The 24,827-nt window shown below is 42.6% G+C and overlaps 1 protein-coding gene across 1 annotated transcript in view; it reads left to right on the top strand.

The window, feature by feature from the left end:
• The window catches only part of LOC125892608 (cathepsin S-like), an 853,108-nt gene that overhangs the window by 392,296 nt on the left and 435,985 nt on the right, over positions 1 to 24,827 (top strand). The window lies entirely within an intron of this gene.

Below are 24,827 nucleotides of genomic sequence, written 5' to 3'. Positions count from 1 at the left end.
GCTTTCAGTCTTTTCTGCACATGTCGGGACCTGGCTGACGGGATCTGCTGCCCCGAGAGCAGGAAAAGTGGTTCCTGCTCGCTGTGGTGTCCCCAGCACCAGGGTCGCACGCCAGACAATGAAATAATCACCCCCTTTGATCGAGCACGAGGGCTCTGAAAGGTGTCGCGGTGCTTGGTTGTCACCTCTGAATACTTCTAACTAAGCGCACACAGCATGTTACACTTTTCAGTTGAACATGGGTCGAGCAGGTTCACCTGTACAGACATCTGTGTGTCTCCTCATTGAGACAACACAAGAGGCTGCAGGGTGTGAGGAACATGAGGGCAACAACTTGGTATAAAATAAATTTCATTTGGAGGTAAGTGACAGTAATAATTACACAGATGTAATGTTCGGCGCTACGTTGGTGTTAACTGCTGTATTTTCCCGGTAACACTCGGCGACTTCTTACTTACCCACAAAATATTCTATCTGTACCGCAGCCTGGTGTTTCTGAGCACATTGCAACAACATGTTGAGCATAAACGCCTCTGTGCATGCTCATAGCTCGCACGCCATCTATAGAGGCTGTGTCACTGTGTCACACACAGGTCGAACAAAGCTTTAGTGAGGTCCAACTCTGATGATGGTGATCAGGTCTGGCTGGTGTTGGATGGGGTCAGGACTCTGTGCAGGCCAGTCAAGTTCTTTAAAACCAAACTGGAGGTGATCTGTACACGAGCACATCATCGTACTGAAACAGGAAAGGGACACGAGTTCTTCTCCGTGGTATAAAGAAACCTCAACCAAACCCCAAAACGCACTCCACAGGTGTCCACATACTTTTGACCACATACTGTGCAAGTTTTGCATGTCACTAAACAGAAACTTAACGCACACACATGAATGATTCAGGGGGTCACAACAACAAAACAATTACAGAAACACTTTCCTGGAGGTGCTCTGCTGTTTCCAGTCATCGTCTCACACACACACACACACACACACACACACACACACACACCAACCTGTTATTAACCCTGCCGCCCTTTAATAGGCGGCTGTTGAAGGGAGAGAGACGGACACATAGATAGAGGGAATGACAGGAGGATGTTGATGACGGGGGCTGGCGACCTGTAACACTTTGATCTCTCTCACACACACACACACACACACACACACACACACACACTATTATTAATAAACACTATGTGTCCTCTTCCGCCCATAGCCTGAGGATCAGGACATCAAGTTTGGTACCTGAGTGTGTGTCTGTGTGTGTCTGTGGTGTTATTAGTCACACACCAGCAGTCCTGTGGATCTCAGAGAGCTTCTATGTGTCTAACGCCCGGTCACTATCCACTGTGTGATGGTCACGACAGCCTGGGATAAAATTCTGACAGTGACCATCTGACTGCTGCTACCACCTACGTCTACTCACCAACCAATAGAAATGCAGCATGAAATGACACACTGATCAGCTGGACAATGCTAAATGCTAGCAGATGCTAACAAATACACTTCGTACAGCTTTCGTTGTAAAATTGGCCAAGTTGGCTTCTTTTCCTCGACCACAACCGCGTCCATATTCTCCTCCTCCTCCTCTTCACTTTTTCGACACACAAACGCCGCTATAGCGTGTTCGTTTTCATTTTTCTTGTAACACTACAGCAGTAGAGATGAATGACTGATGATGTTTTGTTCTTGACGCTGTCATCGTACATCTGCAGACATTTTCTGGTAAAAAGTAGTGTAAAAGCTAACTGCTATTCTTCCTGTTGGTCGTCTGCCGTGTTTGTTAACACTGGTAAATATTCACCTCCTGTTTTCTGTCATTCAGCAGCCACAGTCTGTGTCCTAAAGTCACGTCTGCTCTCCACACACTACAGGAAGAAAACTGTTTTTAAAAAAGCCACTTTTAACAACAAGAAGTATTATATATGGATATCTGTGATTCTGGCCCTGTGCTACTTGGTATCGGATCAAAATCAAATTTTGTGCTATCACCCACTATCAAGTGCTATCAAGTTTACCAGAGTTCATTTACTACCCACATTGTTATGGCACAAAGCCAGCTGAAAATCAGCAAAATATCCTTTTAAGATTTGACAAATCAAGCAAGTAACCAGGCTGCACTGTAAGAAAAATAATATCTCTTTCAGGTGATAACAGCTCGGGGGAGGTGAGCGCAGCAGGTGCTGCTGATGATACATATGTGTTTATAATGTAACTGCAACATGATGTAATGATTCAGTGGAAAAATGAGACTCAGTCGTAGAAAAACACCATGAACAGTTTATGAAATCCAAATCTCTACTGAGGAGGTCAGAGGTCAAACACGTGAGGGCAGTCAGTGAAGGCAGAAAAATCTGTTCAGGAAAATCAGACAAGAAGCAAAGTCCATGAATCCAAGCAGAGTCAAAGAGCAGGGAATCAAACATGAGATAAAAGGTGGAGAGCGTCAACACACTGAGGCGACAAGCTGGCAACCGAACAGACGAAACACTAAATACACAGGGGCTGATTACTGACCACACACAGGTGAGTGGAGCAAGACACAGGTGAGACACATGAGGTCATCAGTAAAGGCGGGAAAACTCAGGAAGTTCAAGAAACACTAAACACAAGGTGAGTAAAACAGGAAGTGAACACAAACACATGAACATAAACTTTACACAATATCACACATGAGGAGTTCTCCTGTGAGGAGGAACTTCTTTGTCTCTGTGTTGGGACACATTTATAAAGCAGCCGGCACTTTCCACTGCGTGTGTGTGTGTGTGTGTGTGTGTGTGTGTGTGTGTGTGTGTGTGTGTGTGTGTGTGTGTGTGCACATTGATTGGCTAAAGAATGATTATCTGTTACCAATAAATGATTGTACTTTTTGTTGCTGTGTTTATTTTACAAAATGTTTCCATATGTAGTCACTGCGTCATGCCTAATGACGCCCCTCAGCTGTTCTTAAATCGCTGTAAACAACGACCTCTTGTAGCTTATTGCTTAAGTATATATGATGGTAACACAACTCCATTAAATTAGTGCCCATCATATAGAGGAATTCTGGGAAGACTCTGTGCGCACTGTGGGGAGAGGAAGGAGCTGATCTAATTATAAGCTTTTATTTTGAAAAAAAGAAAAAAGAACTTTTGTATGTATTAACCATAATTAATTTTTAAACTCACACACACACACACACACACACACACACACACACACACATATTGTTTTTTTCTCCCCATAATAAAGTCAGGGGGGTGTTTTTTTGTCTGTGACTCCAGCAGGTGGTTGCACTCAGGCCACTGTGACTCAACCACCTTTAATTTGTTGTGCAGAAGCACAAAAGGAAATTTTAATGTTGCGTGAAGACAGTTTATTCCTCTCGTTACTGAGATAATATTGTTTCCATTACATAATGTCACAACTCGTTCGAGCAAACGCAGAGGAGAGAGTGCAGGACTTAATTTAAGAGAATAAAAGAGGAAATAAACTCCAAAGTAAAGACACACACACACACACGCAGAGCTCTGTCACTGAGATGAAAATGTGCTGTGAGGTGAATTTATGACGCAGCAAAGAACCCAAATGAAAGCAGCAAAAGCCAGAGGGTGAGTGGCTGCTGGTTTAAGTACCGTCAGACCAGGTGAGCTGAGTTTCTCTGATCACCTGACTCTGCCCTTCAGCAGAGGACTCGCTCGAACATGAAGTCAGTTCAACAGAGCCGAGCTCTCTTTGTCTGAGGGGCTGTCCACACCAGCGCAGTATTTATAATACTGTGACTCTTTGCTCACGGTTTGGCCTTTCATCCACACATAACCGCAGTTTTGGGGCCCTGTAACCGGCGTTATTTGTAACCGGAGTCCAGGGTGAACTTTTTGGAAAAGTCATGTGTGGACAGGATAACCGCAGTTATATTGTCTCGTCTCCATTGTATGACGCCACAGTGTGCGACGTAAACAGAAAACAGCTGTGTTATTACCCGCTCCAGTGTGTGCGAGAGACGATTTGAGGATGGACCTAAATAAAATACTGCTGCTGCATATCATACTGCAGCATATCAGCACTTTGTGGCTGTATCATACAACTAACGCTACTCAACCACATCCAGCAACAGAGGCGCAAGAGTGTGCTGTTACGGAGACCGCTCCTGCTGCATAATAGTACACTTGTTTTTGTTTTTCCGGTAATGGCGTTTTACTGCCTTCTGATTGGCTACAATGGCCTTACAGTCAGGAGTTATATGGCCTCCTACTGCTTTGGCATGTGTATTACATTGCTTGATAGTGGAATTTGCGGTGTCATGTGGGCGGAGGTATTTTTATTACACCGCTTGTATGGACGCAGATTCTTTAAAAACTGGAGGCCACAAAAGTTCGGTTTTAAAAATACCCGTGCTCGTGTGGACGAGGCCTCAGTGGGCTCAACAAACCCTGCAGCCTCAGTCAGAGAAACTTGGTGCTACAAAGGTGGTCGTCAGCTGTCTCTGTTCACTCAGGCCCTCTGCTCCAGGCTCTGTGTGCGTTCGTTTGCTCGTCTAACAGCTGCAGTAACTAACAGTTAACAGTACAATGTTGATTTTTTTTATCTGTCAGACGTCCTCGCCCCATCACACACTCACTCCCCCTGTGTTCCAGTAAACGTATAAAACACTTCCTCTGTGACCGGGTCAACATGGCGCAGAAACGGCGAGCAGCAGCAGCGGTGATGTGTAAGACATGTGGACGATCTCTGCAGGAAGAGACAGCGGCTGCTGCGGTCTGAAGATGAAGAGAAGAAGAAGGAGGCTCCACATGTGTGAAGATTGAGGAGGGGTCAGTGAGATGATGCTTTCTGCTGAGTCACCTCAGTCATCCTCCACACGTGTGTGACTGTGTGTGTGAGACAGACGCGGATTATTAAAAAGGAAGTGTGTGTGTGTGTGTGTGTGTGTGTGTGTGTGTGTGTGTGTGTGTGTGTGTGCGTGTGTGTGTGTGAGGGGACCATACTTCACAGTGTCTGTCCTCCTTTAGTTGAATCAACACAAATCAATCTGCTTCCGTCCATATTGGTTTCATTTCCTCTTTGATTTTTGCAGGATATTTGTAGAAAACAAATTCTAAAATCTTCAGTAACAACAACCCTTCCTTTGAGCACCGCGCCAATTCAATCACTTGGTCTCGTTTATAACCACACATACACACACATAAGGGCATGAAATGTGCGTACGCCACTTTCTCAGCGTAAATTAGGATTTGTAAAGAAAAACTGGACGAAGAAACGTGCGGAAACTTATGGAAACTCTGACCCATGAGTCCGCACATTTTACAGTGCAGCACACACATGGTGAGGCGGTGAACTGAAGCCAGACTGTGGAAACTAGACGTGAGAGGAATCATCATAATAATGATCTCTGACACATTCAGATTCACCTCATATCACGTGTTTCTTACAGATCTGTTCAGATGCAGCAGTGTTATTTGTGTTTGTGCCAGTGAGCCAAACTGTTCCATAAGATATGTCACCTTAAATCTCAAATCAAATGCTGCTCTATATTTCATTAGTGCTGTCTCACTGTCGCATTCCCACCATCAGAGCACAGAGGAGACGGTCCGGCCTGCTGACACTTGTGGTCAGCTGTGGAGAGCACTGTGTGCAGCTGGGTGATGTCACTCTGTGGCCGGTGACAGGATTCGGGAAAGTCTGGCTTTCTTTTACCTGATGATGAGTTTGGATATACTGAGTCATTGTCACCTCAGCTGTGTTCACTACACTGATAAAATTAACATTGTCACTTTTAACTCTGCCTGCTCCACCCTGTGATATCTGAAAACCTATTTTTAAACTCAATTTGAAATCATTTTAAATCTTTTTATCTTTACACCTCTTGTCTGAACTTGTCTGATATTTTTCAGTGTTCTCTTAGTAATTAATTTGACCTTTTGTATTCTTCTTCTTCTTCACTGTTTTATAGTAAATCTGTTTCCTTTATTATGTTTTATATTTTATTGCTGTGTAAAGCACTTTGAATTGTTATTGGTGTATAAAGTATGCTACACAAATAAAGCTGCCTTGCCCCATATGTATATATATTTTCTTTTCATGATGGTTTTAACTTATGTAAAGTGTCTTTGAGGAATGTGACGACTGCTGCTTGTTTCTGTCTGTGACTTTATGTTTGCTTAGAGTAGACTGTGAAACTGAAATGAACTTTTGGGATAAATGAAGTCATCTGAACTATGAAGTGTATTATTATTATCATTATTAATGAGAAGCATTGTGGGTATTATTAGGATTAAAGAGAAAACTTGTGTCAGAGTTCTTCAGAGAGAAGAGGGGCTGTTTGGTAGTTTCCTTTTTTTGTTTGCATCGTCATCTGTTGAACTGTGATGACACAATGGCAGGAGTGTGTGTGTGTGTGTGTGTATGTGTGTGGAAATCATATTTACTTCACAGTGTCTGTCCTCCTTTAGTGGAATCAACACAAATTAATCTGCATCTGTCCATACTGGTTTCATTTCCTCTTTGATTTTTGCAGGATATTTTTAACAAACAAAATCTAAAAATTTCAGTAACATAATTTTCAGTCAGGAGAGACTCCTTCTTAGTGACAAGAATATTCATTTACTCGTGCACACAAGTATAATTATACAAGTATAATTGGACCCCAGTTATTTAAGGAGGATGATGAGGCCGTAGAATAGGAAACCTCCCAGTGTGTAGACGCTGGTGGTGGTGTGAAGATGAGTTAAGATGAAGGTATGAAGAAGTGCTGATGATGTGGACGAGGAGAGGAGTGGGCCATTGTTGAACTCGCCCTGGACTCTGGATATGATGGCTGGAGGTGAACAGGGCGGAGGAGGGCGCAGCGGTTCTGCCTAGCTGACAGCTGCAGAGGAAAGAGCAGATTTAAAATTTATCAGTAGCATCGTGATTGGCTGATAGAGATCGTGGTGAAGTTGGATTGGATAACTGGAGGAGACAACAGCCATCGTCAGCTGAATTGAGGCAGCAGTGTGATGGAGAGAACTGTGAAGGGATGAAGTGTAAAGGAGGTCTTCCTGACTGAACTCATTTGGGTTGAAATCAAGAGTGAGAAGTCAGTTGGTACTTTAGGTTTTCCTTAATCGCACAAAGAGATGTCTTACACACTGAAAACCTTAATATCTCCACTCTGTATTCTTCTCACACAGCCACAACCTCAGAGTCATTCTTCACAGCAAACTCTCCTTTGAGCACCACGTCAATCAAATCACCAGAACTGCCATTTTACACCTGTAAAACAGAGCTCATCTCCGCTCGTCTCTCCCTCTCTGCTGCAGAAACTCTCATCATGCCTTCATCACACAGAACTGACAGCTGAACAACATTCTTTATCATCTGAAGTCCCAAATAAACTCCAGCACACTCAAACTCTGCTGCTCGTCTGCTCACCCATCCACCTCGTCCTCCAGAACCTCCACTGGCTCCCTGAAGTGTCGTCTGAAAACAGACAATGCATGTAACAGGCTGAAGTTGACACGGTGTCCTTGAGCGTCAACAACCAACACACCCAGGGTACCTTGGACGCCGTATGTGGACGTGGAAAGTCCATGACCAAACGTGGACATGTGACGAGGTCACAGTGAGGATGTGATGACAAAGCTAAAAACGTTTCTGTGTTACTCTGCCTCTCCACCCTGTGACGCCAACGATTTTTACACCTGATTTTTAATAATCTTTTGATCTTGTCTGCACTTCAGCTGTTTTTAATAGTGATTTAAAAAAAAATATGTAAATAATTTAGTAATTAATTTGACCTTTTGTATTCTTCTTCTTCTTCACTGTTTTATAGTAAATCTGTTTCCTTTATTATGTTTTATATTTTATTGCTGTGTAAAGCACTTTGAATTGTTGTATGCTACACAAATAAAGCTGCCTTGCCCCATATGTATATACAGTACAGGCCAAAAGTTTGGACACACCTTCTCATTCAATGCATTTTCTTTATTTTCATGACTATTTACATTGTAGATTCTCACTGAAGGCATCAAAACTATGAATGAACACATGTGGAGTTATGTACTTAACAAAAAAAGGTGAAATAACTGAAAACATGTTTTATATTCTAGTTTCTTCAAAATAGCCACCCTTTGCTCTGATTACTGCTTTGCACACTCTTGGCATTCTCTCCATGAGCTTCAAGAGGTAGTCACCTGAAATGGTTTCCACTTCACAGGTGTGCCTTATCAGGGTTAATGAGTGGAATTTCTTGCTTTATCAATGGGGTTGGGACCATCAGTTGTGTTGTGCAGAAGTCAGGTTAATACACAGCCCACAGCCCTATTGGACAACTGTTAAAATTCATATTATGGCAAGAACCAATCAGCTAACTAAAGAAAAACGAGTGGCCATCATTACTTTAAGAAATGAAGGTCAGTCAGTCCGGAAAATTGCAAAACTTTAAATGTGTCCCCAAGTGGAGTCGCAAAAACCATCAAGCGCTACAACGAAACTGGCACACATGAGGACCGACCCAGGAAAGGAAGACCAAGAGTCACCTCTGCTTCTGAGGATAAGTTCATCCGAGTCACCAGCCTCAGAAATGGCAAGTTAACAGCAGCTCAGATCAGAGACCAGATGAATGCCACACAGAGTTCTAGCAGCAGACCCATCTCTAGAACAACTGTTAAGAGGAGACTGCGCGAAACAGGCCTTCATGGTCAAATAGCTGCTAGGAAACCACTGCTAAGGAGAGGCAACAAGCAGAAGAGATTTGTTTGGGCCAAGAAACACAAGGAATGGACATTAGACCAGTGGAAATCTGTGCTTTGGTCTGATGAGTCCAAATTTGAGATCTTTGGTTCCAACCGCCGTGTCTTTGTGAGGCGCAGAAAAGGTGAACGGATGGATTCCACATGCCTGGTTCCCACTGTGAAGCATGGAGGAGGAGGTGTGATGGTGTGGGGGTGTTTTGCTGGTGACACTGTTGGGGATTTATTCAAAATTGAAGGCACACTGAACCAGCATGGCTACCACAGCATCCTGCAGCGACACGCCATCCCATCTGGTTTGCGTTTAGCTGGACAATCATTTATTTTTCAACAGGACAATGACCCCAAACACACCTCCAGGCTGTGTAAGGGCTATTTGACCAAGAAGGAGAGTGATGGAGTGCTGCGGCAGATGACCTGGCCTCCACAGTCACCGGACCTGAACCCAATGGAGATGGTTTGGGGTGAGCTGGACCGCAGAGTGAAGGCAAAGGGGCCAACAAGTGCTAAACACCTCTGGGAACTCCTTCAAGACTGTTGGAAACCATTTCAGGTGACTACCTCTTGAAGCTCATGGAGAGAATGCCAAGAGTGTGCAAAGCAGTAATCAGAGCAAAGGGTGGCTATTTTGAAGAAACTAGAATATAAAACATGTTTTCAGTTATTTCACCTTTTGTTGTTAAGTACATAACTCCACATGTGTTCATTCATAGTTTTGATGCCTTCAGTGAGAATCTACAATGTAAATAGTCATGAAAATAAAGAAAACGCATTGAATGAGAAGGTGTGTCCAAACTTTTGGCCTGTACTGTATATTTTCTTTTCATGATGGTTTTAACTTATGTAAAGTGTCTTTGAGGAATGTGACGACTGCTGCTTGTTTCTGTCTGTGACTTTATGTTTGCTCAGAGTAGACTGTGAAACTGAAATGAACTTTTGGGATAAATAAAGTCATCTGAACTATGAAGTGTATTATTATTATCATTGTTAATGAGAAGCATTGTGGGTATTATTAGGATTAAAGAGAAAACTTGTGTCAGAGTTCTTCAGAGAGAAGAGGGGCTGTTTGGTAGTTTCCTTTTTTTGTTTGCATCGTCATCTGTCGAACTGTGATGACACAATGGCAGGAGTGTGTGTGTGTGTGTGTGTGTGTGAGTTTCATTTTTTTATGTGCGTGTGTGTGGGCTTGTGTGTGTTTTAAATAATATCCATGCACAGTGAAAGATGGCAGGGGTGTGTGTTCATAGTTTGTGGTTTATTTGAGAGAGCAGATTATGAATTATTAGACACACACACTTCCTATATACACTCATAAACAAACATCACCATGTTAGGTGGAAGGTATAACATGTCTGCACAGCCAACTCGCTCTCATTCTGAAGTCGTTACATAGCACCACTTGGTCAGTGACTTCTGTGTCAAACACTGATAAGAAAAGCCATCATTCTGCCACTGGGCGGCGTCAGTTCAGTCCTAGAGTGGAAACTTTTCAAAGTCACATTAGGACATCTTTGCAGCTGATATAATCTGGTATATAAAACGTGAGAAATGATGAAATGTCTTTTTTTAATCTGTTTTGGCCACTCCATGTTCCTGTACTGCAAAAGCACAAATAGCCCTGAATCAGAATGAAACTGGCAGCTGGTTCACTTTACCGCAGTGCCTGTATTTTCTGTCTGTGCGTTGATGGTTTCTGAAGTTATCAGATATAAATCTGGTTTTCATTGTGTGAGAAATGGACATCTGGCATGAAAGTGTGAAGAGTTTCAGTTGTGTGAGAGTCAACAGTCCGATTTACACAGAGATCGTGTTGGTATTGACCAGGTGTAATGTTCATCACGACAGTATCTTAGGTCCTGTTGAGACGGTTTCTCCTGTTGAGACGACAACGGTTTCTCTAAAAACAGAAAAGTCTGTCCTTTGCGTTTTGGAAAACTTCCGTGTTTACATGACGACGTTATTGAAATGATCTCCGTTAACACGGAGCCGCAAAATCGAGTAAGGTAAAGCTGCAGTACCGGAGGCTGCAGTTTTAGGACTGTTTAATTTTCTGAGCAGAGGCTGCCACCTGAAGTCTATTTTGATTTTTTTGCTATACCCAAATACTACTTTCTTATTAAATAGTTATAATCAGTGTTGGGCAGTAACGTGTAATTTGATTGATGAAGCCCAGGTAACTATGCATTACCATTGCTGCTCCTCTCCGCTCCTCTCACCCACACCTAAACACCCGTTCTGGGATACACAGTGACGGCCCACTTTGAGAGGAGCGGAGAGGACCGCGATGAGGTGGAGTTGCCACAGTAGATCTACACTTTGCTGGAGAAGTGTTGATAAATTCAACAGGGTGAGCAGCACAAACAGAGCTCGGCATTGTTGTTGTGATGGTCAACTTTCTCGTGCATGCCTAGCGACTGGAACCGTACTGAGCATGTGCAAAAAGTCTCCGTTTTCAGAAGAACTGCATATTGCAAGTTTACATGACAATGGAGACGCTGCCGTTAACAAAAAATTGCACTCTGGAACCCGTTTTCAAAACGTTGTGTTTTCAGGCACCCAAAACGCTGCTGTCGAGTAAACGATCGGCCAAAACGCAACTAAAGTTTACCGTTTTCAGTTGAAATCGTTGTCGTATAAACGGGACCTTAGCGTAGCGTGTTAGCAGGTTAATATTTGCTCTTTAGTACCAAACACCACCTGAGGCTGAATCTTATTAGTTTTACAGGTTTTTTGTTCATAAACCAAAATCCATCAATCCATCCATGTTCATCTGGGTCGCACCAAGCAAAGTCCTCCAGACGTTCCTCTCCCCAGTGACGCTTTCTAGCTCCCCAGGCAAGATGGGATATATATGCCAGAACCGCCTCAGCTGACCCCCGTCAACATGAAGGAGCAGCGGCTCTACTCCGAGCTCCCTCCAGATGTCTGACTCCTCCCCCTATCTCTAAGGCTGAGCCCAGACACCCTACAGAGGAAACTCATTTCAGACGCTTGTATCTGTGACCTCATTCGTTCAGTCACTACCCAGAGCTCATGACCATAGGTGAGGGTTGGGACGCAGATGGACCAGGAAACCAAGAATTGAGAATCGCCACCTTAACATGGGGGAGGGGTTTGTGTGTCCCTGTGAACCTAGGAGCATTGCTGTCTGGGGCTAATAGCCCCTGGTAGGGTCTCCCATGGCAAGCTAGAAACCATAATGGTCAGGGAGAGCTTGCCAGCGAGTGTCTGGTGGCCGGGCCTTGGGCCATGGCCTGAATAAGTAACATGGAGCCGCCACCTGCAGGAACAGGAATCAGGGTCGGGTGTATTGTGTGCCGAGCAGCAGGCAGGGGAGGGCCCTGGGCGTGCTTATCCCTGGTGTCACAAACTGACTCATAGACGAAAATATTTGTTTAAGTTAACCAATATTAATGTTTGACCAGATGATGGCGCTACATGAAGAGTCAGAGGATCAACAAAGTTTTTAAAGTCAACATCAGTGTGTACAGAAATCCATCACGTGACATGTGTTTGATGTCAGAGGGTTTCTTGTGACAGCTGATTGTGAGAGAAGACAAAGACCAGAGGAAAAAAAAAATCATGTCCAACATCTTTATTGTCTTCAGTGAAGACAAAGAGGAAACCATTAGCTGAGGAAGCAAAGCTCTCACTGGTGACAGGCAGCAACTGGATTTATGGGAAATGTGGACTTAATTTGGAGAAACATTTGGCTCCCAATCGTCTCCATCATGCTCTCATTTGTTGATCGTATTTTTGAGGAGGTACTGCAGTCACAGTAATAACGACACGTCCATGTTTGATAGTTCAACTTCCACATCTTTAAACTTTAATAGCTGATGTCCACAATCATGTCTTCAGCAAGTCGGTCCAATACTGAAAAAAAGGGATGTGACTTCCTGTCACAGAGTTTTGGGAGGGAAAAGTGAATTTCGGGGAAGTGGGATGAAGGCAGAGGGGGGTGACGTGTGTGAGTCACCCGTCCTGACCAGTGACCCTCCTCTGCTGCGACGTGATGATGGGCTGCAGGGAGTTTACGGTAAAACAGCCGCCGGAGACGCTGCTCGTTTTCCGAAAACGTCTTCAGTGGCGTCACCCTGGAACAGCTTGGAGGAGATGGAGAGTGTGTTTGTGTGTGTGTGTGTCTGTGTGTGTGGGTGCTGAAGGGTTTGTTTAGTTTGTGGTTTCGTTATGATAGAAACTAATCGCGACATTTCAGGGGAAACTGACAGAAGATCTCCCGAGAGGCAAATGATGAATCAGTAAATGGAGACATGAAAGAAGACGAATGTTTAATGTGTATCTGCATTGAACGTGTGTAACTCTGTGTGTGTGTGTGTGTGTGTGTGTGTGTGTGTGTGTGTGTGTGTTTGGCAGTATAAGTGTTTTTATTTGTACTTGTACAGTAAGTAAGTGTGTGTTTCCTGATTTCTGTGCATGTTTGTACATATCTTGTGTGTGCGTTTGTTTGTGTGAGTGAGAATGTGTGTGGGCGTGTGTGTGGGCGTGTGTGTATGTGTGTGTGTGTGTGTGTGCATAAATCATGAGTGTCTTCTGTGAAATGAAGCCAGCAGCGCTGTTGCTGTTTCGTGTCGCCTCTCGGCTGCAGCCTCACAGTCTGAATCCTGATCAGAGTGCTCAGCTCTGTCGAGAGGAAACTTCAGCCTGATGGTGACGCTACAGAAGTCACGAGTTACAAATATCCTCCACCTCTCCTCCCATCTACTTGGACTTCGCCGCCTAAACTTTCATTATTATCCCGGTGCGTTTCCCCCTGATGCGCTGTTAAACAATAACTCTGAGCAGCTGCATACCATGCTGACATAAAGGACAGCTTTTTTCGTTGGTGTGTGACACCGGAAGTCACTGACCAAGCGCCGGATTTCAACTTCGGAGTGAGATGTGGTTGCTTCATTAAAGTCCTGAGGCATGATCTGCCTCCAAGCCAGCTGTTTAAAAGTGATAAACACCTTGTCAGACATTATCCGTTACTTATCTACATAAAGTTCATGAGAAAAAAAGACAGGAGGAGTGAAAACACAAAATCCTAAAAAATGTATATAAGAAACCAAACAAACCCTGACAACCCCCATTCTCCAACAAAAGTGTTGTTGTTGAGCATTTCTGCATGAGCCGATACATTTGTATGTTTCATATGTGTCGACATTTATAAAGTGACGTAGTCTATGAGCTGACTTCGTCATCTGGAGGTGGAGGGGATGGTGGATAGCGAGACGCCTGCCAAGCCACCAAGAGTGGGTGTTTTTTAGTGACCGATCATGATTTTTCCCGCTGTATCACTGCTGTGTCTCCTGTCAGGATTGTGCCACTAAAACCAGGTAAACATCTTTTCCTCACCATAACCAGGCGGTCTTTGCGTCTAACCTGAACACAACATGTCAGCTACATCTGCTACTCTACATCACAAAGTTACCTATTAAATATATTATCTGTCATTTCTTCCACTGAACGTTCAACCCAGTCCCCAGAATAATGTTGGCATTGTGCGTTTCTGCAAACTGCAGATATGTTCGATTTCGAAGTTATTATGTGGCGGATACATTAAAACTTTACATTTCTTTATGTTTCTTCAAGGCTGTGGTTAATGTGTGGTTATGTTTAGGTGTTTAGGTTATGTTTATGGTTCAGGAAAGATCATGTTTGGGCTTATATCACAACTGTTTTTCACTGCACACTGTCGACTGGTAACAAACTGACAGATCTCTAAAACAGACTCATGTTTGGTGCCTAAAAAGCTGCTGAAAATGCAGCACTGACTTGCATGTTATTTGTTAGTTATGAACAGTGGTCTGCAGCTTGGCAGGCATCTCGCCAAGGTGTCATACATCCACCATCTCCCCCACCTCCAGATGACAAAGGAGTCAGGCACGAATGAAACATGTCTGACGTGGTTTTCAGAAATGTACAATGCCAACATTTTCTTCTGGTGACTAGGCTATGATTTCAAGGTCAGGACAGTATCAAACTGCTGGAGTGCTGGTTGTTGCAGGTCCAAGATGTTAACATGCTCCACAGAGAGGGAGAATGGATCCAACATTAAGCTTTATTCAGCTTTTCAACACAGAGAAAGATGATGCAATGTCCACATTTGGCAAGTCCTGTAGAGGTGTAGTCATAATCTGAGAATAATCAAGTTCCGACATGGTGTTTGTCTGCGAGATGCGTCACTGGGAGAAGTGGGAGAGGGCACTCTGATTCCAGACGGTGATAGAGAAAAGAGAAAGAGGTTGACATCTTTGATCAGTTAACATGTGACAACATGAGCAGAGAGGATGAAGAGGAGGAAGTCATCAGCAAAAGTGTTTATATGACAAAATCTCTCATGAACTGAAATTCATCATCAGGATGTAAACGAGTCAGTGTTCTGATGATTTACCTTTTATTAGTGGAATAAGAGTCCATATACTGTAAATGCAGCCTCTGTTAAAACACATTTGAAATCACTGCACAGTGACTGAGTGACTCAATATAGACATAAATAAAAGCGCTAAGTGAGACCAGTCCGGCCCTCAACTGGAATTTCCTTTGACTTGAAGTCGTGGGCGTCCCTTTTCTTTAAAACTGAGGGCATCTTACAGAAGCTGTTTGTGTGAAAGGGAGGACTGTGTAAGAGGAGATAAAGTTTGAAACTTTATCAAGCCCTCTGTGGAAATCGGAGAGCAGATAAACAAACCTTACCTCAAGTGGAAGGCAGGCCTGACGTTTCGGTGCATGCTGGGCCCGTGGGATATCCCCCCTCCTCCAGTGGTGGTAGGTGTTGTTCTCCCCCGGTCAGAAAAGTGCTGTGAAACCCCGGCGTCATGATGCTGATGTAGTGGAACGCGCTGTGTCAATGGGTGACTTGAGAAGTTTCCCTGATAGTAATAATAAGATAGAACAAACAGGAAAGAGAGACGCAGTGCACGAAAGTGAAAGATGCTGAGTCAAAGGATGGGGGCGCGCCGAGTGTTTTTAGTTGGCTGATGAGGTAGTGGACTGATACTGCTCTCTCATATCATAACTTTTACTCTGCGTGGAATCCTTAATAACATGGAGGTGGAATGTGTTTTATCACTTCCTTTCTGCAAAATGTCAGTTTTTACAGCTGGCTGATGAACAGATTAACGTCGGAGGAAATCAGTTTCAAACTGTCCAAATGTCACTTTCTCTGAAATCTGTGGGTTTTACTTTGACAATGAAAATCAAAGAGAGTGTCAGTGTATTATTCTTTTTATTATGTTTTATTCTGTGGTGATTACAGTCATTCAAAAGCAACGCCGTCCATTAACGTTACAGTGTTTGATTTAGACTTTTTTCAGAACGAATTTTATGCAGTTCACATAAATCTGTGTATGTGTCTTGTTGCTGTGATCTTTATTGTGTGTTCTCTGTTGTTGCTGAGCTCATTGATGTTCAACCCTGGATGGATTCTTTTGAAGGATAACATAAACTTTAATATCACATTGATTGTGCTTACTTTTTTATAATTTAAACTAAACAAGATAAACCTGTTTTGGACATATTTGTGGAAAGTGTTTAAGGTCTTGTCCACACGTACACAGGGATTTTTGAATTTTTTTTTTCTCCTTCATTCTCAATAAAAAAAATAATCCTGCCTGACTCAGGGGTCAGCAACCTGCGGCTCCGGAGCCACATGTGGCTCTTTGGAAATATGGAAATGCCTGATGTTTTTGTTTTTTTTAACATGTGAAGCCTATATACCGGATTAAAAAAAAAGTGTTAACATTTCAACAACTAAAATTTGAGTAATACATCTACTCATCCACTGCCTGGCACCATTTTTCTCTAAATTTTGCCAAACCTCGACAACAGTGGTTCGTCTTGTGTCTCCCTAGCTGGTTAGTTATGGATGCCAGATCCAAAATAATTGTCTTGAAATAAAATTTAATAGTGTGTGGACAGATTTGTTTGCTCTGCAAAGTTAAGGTACCAAATTATATGTATATATATATATATATATATATATATATATATATATACACATATATAATATAAATAGTGCCCTGTGCTCTTTGGTTTAGGATTACATGTCACATCACTTGATGCACATCCTTGAGACTATGAGTGGGAGTGACAGTGTTGTCTGGGGGTCATCATTTGGGCAGTAGCCACCGTGTGGTAAAACATATAAATGACTACTCATTTGACTGTTAGTACAGTGTAGGCTAATTAAAGGGATAGTGCACCCAAAAATGAAAATTCAGCCATTATCTACTCACCCATATGCCGACGGAGGCCCTGGTGAAGTTTTAGAGTCCTCACATCCCTTGCGGAGAGGGGGCAGCGGCTAGCACACCTAATGGCAGACGGCGCCCCAGACTAACGTCCAAGAACACAAAATTGAATCCACAAAGTATCTCCATACTGCTCATCCGTAGTGATCCAAGAGTGCTGCAGCCCCGACATAAAAAGTTGTTTCGAACTCTGTTTTTAGCCTCACTGTAGCCTGTAGCTCTGACTGTTTCTCTGTGCTCCGCACTCACGTGTGCGTGCTTGTGCGAGACCAGCGAAAACATGAGCTGTGCTTACCCGTGTTTACATCACGTGACACGTGCGCCACAGGGGGAGACAACAGTAACCACAGAGCTAAAAGATAATTTGCACTACGGTCTTTTAGCAAAGGACAGCCCAACATGTCTGAAGACTTTGAAATTGAGGAGGAACAGCATTTCTTTGTTGAGCCGTATTTGTTTGAGCCCGAGTATACGGACAGAACTCAGGCTACTGGACGAAGCAGCCGCCGCAGCTCATGAGCCTAACCCTCAGCCAGCCGCAGAATACCGGAGTCGAGCACTGGAAACCTGGTGGTGTAGTTGTTTCAAATGCAAAGCAATGCCAACGGATGAGGAAAGTCTTTGCTGCTCAGACTGGGAATTGGCGATGCCTGCACTTGAGAATCTGGACATCAGTACTGATGAGACTGCTGCTCTTCAGAGACCGTGCATCACCGATCACCCTGAGTGCGCACACGTGAGCGCGGAGCACAGAGAAGCAGTCAGAGCTACAGGCTACAGTGAGGCTAAAAACAGAGTTCATATGACGTTTTTCCAAACAACTTTTTATGTCGGGGCTGCAGCACACTTGGATCACTACGGATGAGCAGTATGGAGATACTTTGTGGATTCAATTTTGTGTTCTTGGACGTTAGTCTGGGGCACCGTCTGCCATTAGGTGTGCTAGCCGCTGCCCCCGCCGATCTCTGCAAGTGATGTGAGGACTCTAAAACTTCACCTGAGCCTCTGTCAGCACATGGGTGAGTAGATAGTGGCTGAATTTTCATTTTTGGGTGCACCATCCCTTTAAGACTTACCTTCATTATTAGGCTCAAATATGTTTTGTGGCTCTACACAGATTTTTTTCATTATTTTTCATTATTATTTTTTGATGGTTAATGTTGCCGACCCCTGGCCTAACCCTAAAGCCATGTTATCAGACAAAGAGGAAGAAGAAGTTGGCAAATCATAAACCTGAAATAAAACTATAACCCAAAGACCACATTACCTATCAGCGACCTCAGGCCCCCAGGAGCGGTGTACAGCCTTGCCTCCAGTGTTTCTAAGTGACAACGAAAAAATCCCCTGCAACTATTATTAAAGAGACGTCAGTAAAACTGTTGACACGACACCTCCAACTGCAAACAAGGTCATTACATGTTTTTATATTCTGAATTTTTGACCCAACGTGGTTTTAAATTCATAAAACTTTCCTCAGGCTGAGAAAAGTTATTTAAAAATTCATGATGTCATGACAGTGTGTCACAAGTATCTCGTGGGCGGGGCCAGCAGGAGAAACACTACTGTGAATATTCAGTGGGATGCTTATTGTGGAAGTAAACCAGGCGTAAATCAGTGGATGCATTTTTTTGAGCGTCACAACCACATCCACAAGCAAAGTGACTTGTTTTTTCCATTTGGGTCGAGTACAGATGAGATCATGTTACAGTGGGTGCTGTCGCAATTTTATGTACTCTTATTTTGAAATTTCGCATGATTTTCTAATGCCTTCTTGGTGTTTATTTTTTATCTTTTGTCATGTTAGCAGCTCTGCTATAACTGTCCCTGTTAGGTTTTACTTTAACTCTCAAACAGTTTATGTTTGATGTTTATGATCGGAGAGGTGAAACTTTGTTTTGATGAGTCCACATTTTCCTGAGATCGTACGAACTGATGACTGTCGGCTTTAAAATGACTCATGTGGTCTGTTTGTCTCCTGCACGCAGGATAAAAGACAGACCTCGGTTACTGCAGCCCATAGGGCACGGGGAGCTGTGTTCCCATTTCCTGCTGCAGTCTTAAAGTTTGACACTGCACGGAAATGGACATAAAGATTCACGACTTTCCACCAAAGAGCCTGGTTTACAGCTGAGGTAAAAGTTGGAATATGTGAATCAATGTGTTGGACGTTAAAAACAGGACTCTGAATCTGTGCTGGTGAGTTTTGGCCCAGAGCTGGTTTGTCTGCAGTTTGTGTCATCGGTCTCTTTCTCTTGTGTTTTTTCTTTAGGCTCAGCTCAGGCTTCACAGGTGCAACAAGAGTGTGAGGAAGATGCCAGTCAAGCACAGTCTGCACACACCTGCAGTCTCAAGAAGAGGCCTGATCAGGTGAATTAAGTGAAAACACCTGTGTGGGTTACAGACATTATCGTGCTAAACCATTTTCTGAAGCATTTTATAGATGTGCACACTGACAGATTCCAGTGACAGCTTAAATATATGTTCTTCTTTTTTCCAGCTGACATTTTTCCAGATTCCATCTCATACAGTCTTTACTAAGTCTCTTTTCACCTGCCCTCTCAAGACATCTGTTATGGTCCAGATTTTGGATTGGAGTGGTCCAGAATGCTGAAAAGGTTTAATGACCTGCACCGAGGAGGTTATGTTTCAGGCTCGGTTTGTTTGTTTGTCAGTGGGATTACGTAAAATGAAACGTGGTGAAGGGGTGCAGAGTGGGCCATGGACCAACATATTAAATTTCAGAGCTGATCCAAATCACTGGGCCAATGCACAAATTATTTTTCACTTTCATTAACATTGCAAGAGAGGGCATTTGGCCATGGCAGAATAAATGTCTTACTTCATGGATACTCGACTTACACCACTTTAGCAAACTGACAGGAGATCAGGGGTCAGTCATGTACGCAGGGGCTTTTCTAGATTTGAAGACATCTGGGGCTCAGCCTAGACATCTGTTGGAGGATCAGGAGGATAGTCAAGCTCCATTTGTATGCTTTTTTATGCACTCTGGCACCTGAAGCTGCTCTTACCTGGCAGCCTCCACTCATTTCAAACATGGCGTTGGTAGCTGTCTGGCTCTGGATGATCACATAGAAGGGGGAGGGCATCACGGAAGCAGAAAGGCTACAAGATGGAGGAGCTGATAATGTTAGTCTGAACACCTGCAGATCTATAACACAGTGCTGCAACTTGTAAAGACAGGCAGAAGAAAAACTGGGTCTGTGATAACATTTCCACCAAACTTCAGACTACTGTCAGGTTGTCCAAATATAGAAATCTTTGGTAATTTCAGTGATGTTCGTTGTCAGTGACGTTCTCAAAGCACCTGCCCAACCTGATCTCACAGAAATACATGAAATGACCACGACCTCTTAACACCGCATTCCGTGGTGGCAGCACGTAATGGGTTGAAATTACGTGCTGCCACCATGAAAACAATGCCAATGTAAAGTCAGTTAGGATCCTCTCCCGTGGTGGACACACGGATTCCCTGATTCAATCACGTCACGTCAACCTCGTTTTCCTCAATGATATCTTTAACATTCCTGTATACACACAAAACGTGGAAGTGTCCTTGATAACTCAACAATATGTCAGGTTAATGTCAAGGCCATAAAATAAAATAAATGTATTTTGCCAGCTTTTGATAGCGTAGAGCTTTAAGAGCATTGTGCTGTGGGCGGAAGGGGCGCGTTCCACTACTGTTTTGTAGCTGCTGTCTGCCGTCTGTGGGCTTCATTCCATTTCAGATTGCCGTCCGTCTGCCGTAACTGAATCCAAACGCCACTAATAAATAAATAAATAAATAAGAAGATAAAAATAAGGCTGAGCACGGAAGAACCAGAGAGGAAACACCATCACATGGAGCAGTCTGCCCCTGGCAACCCGGCCACCCTCCACTCCACCAGGGGAGAGCGGACCCCAAGCCAGCGCCACAGAACCAGCGGCTGCCCCCTGGTTATACCTCCGACCGTGGCAGCTGTCACACAAACCGCTGCTGAACATTTTACATTTTGATACAGGTAGGCTGTATACATATTGCACAACTCTGTAAAAGTACACCAAAGCATATTTTCGTTTCCAAATATTTATTTGAAAACGAAACCATTCATACGGTCAATATAAAACATTTTGTTAGTAATAAATAACAAATGGAATCTCAATGTGACCGCGCCAGCTGGCGGGAGTGTGGCTGAACCACTTCTAATGTTCATTCATTCATTCATTCATTCATTCATTCATTCAATCGCGTGTTCAATGTGTGTGTGTGTGTGTGTGTGTGTGTGTGTGTGTGTGTGTCAGAGAGGAGTATCAATAAAAAAAAGTAATTATTTCGGTCTTTATTTCTTTTATTCTTCCGTTTTTTTAATTAAAATGCGTAATATAGCCAACAATATTATAGACCAAATGTTAATCTAATTATTATTGTAGAATGTATTTAGCAAATCACCACTCTCACTACTACTCAACTAGAGACAGCAGCAAAAAAAAAAAAAAAAAAAAAAAAAGGCATTATAAAAAGCCGAGAAATAGTGTTAATTAATTGACGTGAGACACTGAAGAGGGTGTCTCCATAGTCTGTAATTTTTTTTTTTTTTTTTTATCATAATTTCTCGGAAATTACTCAAAAGTAGAACATGCTAAAAGTAAATACAATAATAGGCTAAATAGTATCTAAGCAATAATAAAGTGTCTAAACAATAATAAATATTATCTAAGTTATCTGTTAGGCTACCATTCCACTCTGTAAATAGATTTTAAAATTTCAGTATGATTTTAATATTATTTTTGCTTATTTCATTATTGTTATTATTGGTTTTACTTTTTAGTAGTATTGTATTGTGTGAGGATGACTCATGTTAGTAACTATCTACAGTAAAAAAGAAACAAACAAAACTCATTTTCTACACGGGGCCTTCAAAGTGCTCTCTGAAACTACACCTGGCATGGCTTGTGTCCAAACAATGAAAAATCTAAACTTTGTCGTAGAGCTAAACCAAATACATCATTGGAAAGGTCTCAACCTGGAGAGTAACATATGTCAGTATGAAGATTCTACATGGCTCCTGCTTTCAGCCATTCACCTTTGAACCTTGACCTCAGTGCATGTTTGAGGGCTTATAACTCAGCAGCTAAAGGGGGGACAGACATGGGACCAACTGTTATAGAGAGCTCTTGACCTCAGCTATCATGTGAGTGTAGTCAACAACTGAGGGTGCTGTCAGATATGGATAAAATATGGATAAAATTAATTTTCACCCATTTAGAAATTAGATATTTAAAATCTGATTTCACAAATGCGTTTACCATCCCCTTAAAGTCCACAGTGTACTCTCAATTCAGTATTTACAACTTCCAAATCTGGGAAATCGCTTAGATTTTTAAAAAACTACAATTCCCTGGGACCGCGCCATGCAGTTTGATACATATCAGCAACATAGTTGTAGTTCTTCTGATTTGCAAAGTAGGGCTCTAAACAGGGTCGTAAAAAGATATATCTACTGAATATATCTAATATCAAGTAAAGCCGAACTAGTTATTACACTGCACCTAGATGAACTATGGTAAGAAAAAGTAAAGATGTCGGCTAATTTTCGATATTTTAGCTAATACACTAGAAATGGCGTTTTTGGGACAGTAGGTTTGTTTGTGGCTTGTAAAACAGGGTTGTAAAAAGATAGATCTACTGAATAAATCTAATATCTAGTAAAGCTGAAGTAGTTATTACACTGCACCTAGATGAACCATGTTAAGAAAAAAAGCAAGGATATTGGTTAATCGTAGTTATTTTACATAGTACTCTAAAAACGGCGTTTTTGGGACGGTAGGTTTTTTGCGGCTTGTTGTAAAACAGGGTCGTAAAAAGATACATCTACTGAATATATCAAATGTCTAGTAAAGCTGAACTAGTAATGACACTGCACCTAGATGAAATATGTTAAGAAAAAGTAGGCATGATGGTTCATTTCAGATATTTTAGCAAGTTCTCTGGAAACGGCGTTTTTGGGATTGAACATTTGAATAGGCTATAACAAATATCTAGAACAGCCGAACTATCACTTTATTATCATTATTATTATTATTGGTTGGAGATTATAACAGAGGAATATATTTGCCGTTTTAATATCAAGGACACTTCCGCATTTTTGTGTGTGTACAGGAATGTTAAAGATATCATTGAGGAAAACGAGGTTGACGTGACATGATTGAATCAGGGAATCCGTGTGTCCACCACGGGAGAGGATCCTAATTGACTTTACATTGGCATTGTTTTCGTGGTGGCAGCACGTAATTTCAACCCATTACGTGCTGCCACCACGGAATGTGGTGTTAAGAGGTCGTGGTCATTTCATGTATTTCTGTGAGATCAGGTTGCACCTGCCCGTCATCACGGCCCTAGACATTAGCGGCAGCAGCTGCTTTGCGCCGTGCTTTGGAAAGCAGAGCTAGATGGCAAACAAACATGGCAGCACACCGGTAAGGTAAGACAACATGTTTACATGTTGTTTTCGATATGTTCTCTGACATTTATCCTAATGATATGAGGCGGTCTTTGTGGAAAAAAAGCTTGTTTAGTGGACTAACTTTGCACTTGAAGGTTGCCCGTTCACTTACGTTTTAACAGGTCTGATGCTACTATGCGCCCCGGCTGTATCTAGGCTAACGGCTAACATGCTAACTATTATTTTTATGTCACTAGTCACTTGAAACAAATTTAGGACGATAGGAGACAGGTTGAAATAAACCAAAATTTCCTTTTAAGAACACTTTGTTTTTCTGGGATACTCTCTTGCAGGGAGGCAGCGGTTGCTGTGTGGCAGTGTAAAGGCAGCTTCATGTATATTATCCCAGTGTGAATCAGTTTACTTTCCCTGTCAACTGGCTCTCTACTGGGGGCCAGATTTGGCCCATGGGCTGTAAGTTGAGTATCACTGCGTTAAAGGCTGCACTAGTTTTTTTTTAAATATTATTTTTTCTGGCTTTTTTTGCCTTCAATGTACAGGATAGAGTGAGGCGGGGTGAGAGAGGGAGAGAGCAGAGGATGACATGCAGCAGATGGTTGCAAGCTGGAGTCGAGCCTGCGGCTGCTGCAGCAAGGCATCGCCATTGTACATGGGGCACCGGCACTATCCACTGCTCTACCGACGCCCCGAGGCTGCAGTAGTTTTTAGTAGTTAGCTCTTCAGCTAACTTGGGCTTGCTAGGTTATTGCAAATAGCCTGCAGCTTTATGACGAGCCAGCGGCTTATCCCACCCAGGTGCAGAACTGAACGATTCAGGTGCTCTTTTGTGCTCACCGCCATCAGACTGTACAACAGTGGTTTGGCTTAAGCTACATCCAGCTCTGGACGGACTTATCTTGCACCCGCCCAATAATGACACTTTGTCTGCCATTTTTTATTCACTTTATTCATTTGATGTAGCAATTTTATTTTATTTTTAATTTATCTATTATTATCTTTAATTTTTACTTTTTATTTTCTCTCTTTAATCTTATTCTTTTTAATGCCCTTTGATTTTGTCTTGTGCTGCTGTGATACTTGAATTTCCCCCCTGGGGATCAATAAAGTATATCTTATCTTATCTTATCTTATCTTATCTTAACTTAAATTATCATACTATATTTTGATGATTTGTGGTGGATATGTTGTCTTCAGCTACAGAATTAGCCGTTAGCTGCCCCCGTAACAAACTAGCTTTTTTTAGTTGTTCCTGAGATTTGTAACAATTTTAGGATCAGTTTCACTAAATTGTGTTGAAGCAAAATTCTCCAGTGTTTTTTTTGCAGAAACAGCTGCTGATGTGAGATGAGTGAAAAACAGATCAAGCTTTTTAATGAGAAACAAGTGGTGTGCTCCGTTAC

This window comes from Epinephelus fuscoguttatus, linkage group LG8, assembly GCF_011397635.1.
Source record: "Epinephelus fuscoguttatus linkage group LG8, E.fuscoguttatus.final_Chr_v1".
NCBI lineage: Eukaryota > Metazoa > Chordata > Actinopteri > Perciformes > Serranidae > Epinephelus > Epinephelus fuscoguttatus.
Note: the sequence above shows the minus strand (reverse complement) of the source record. Positions and strands in the feature narration are given on the sequence as shown.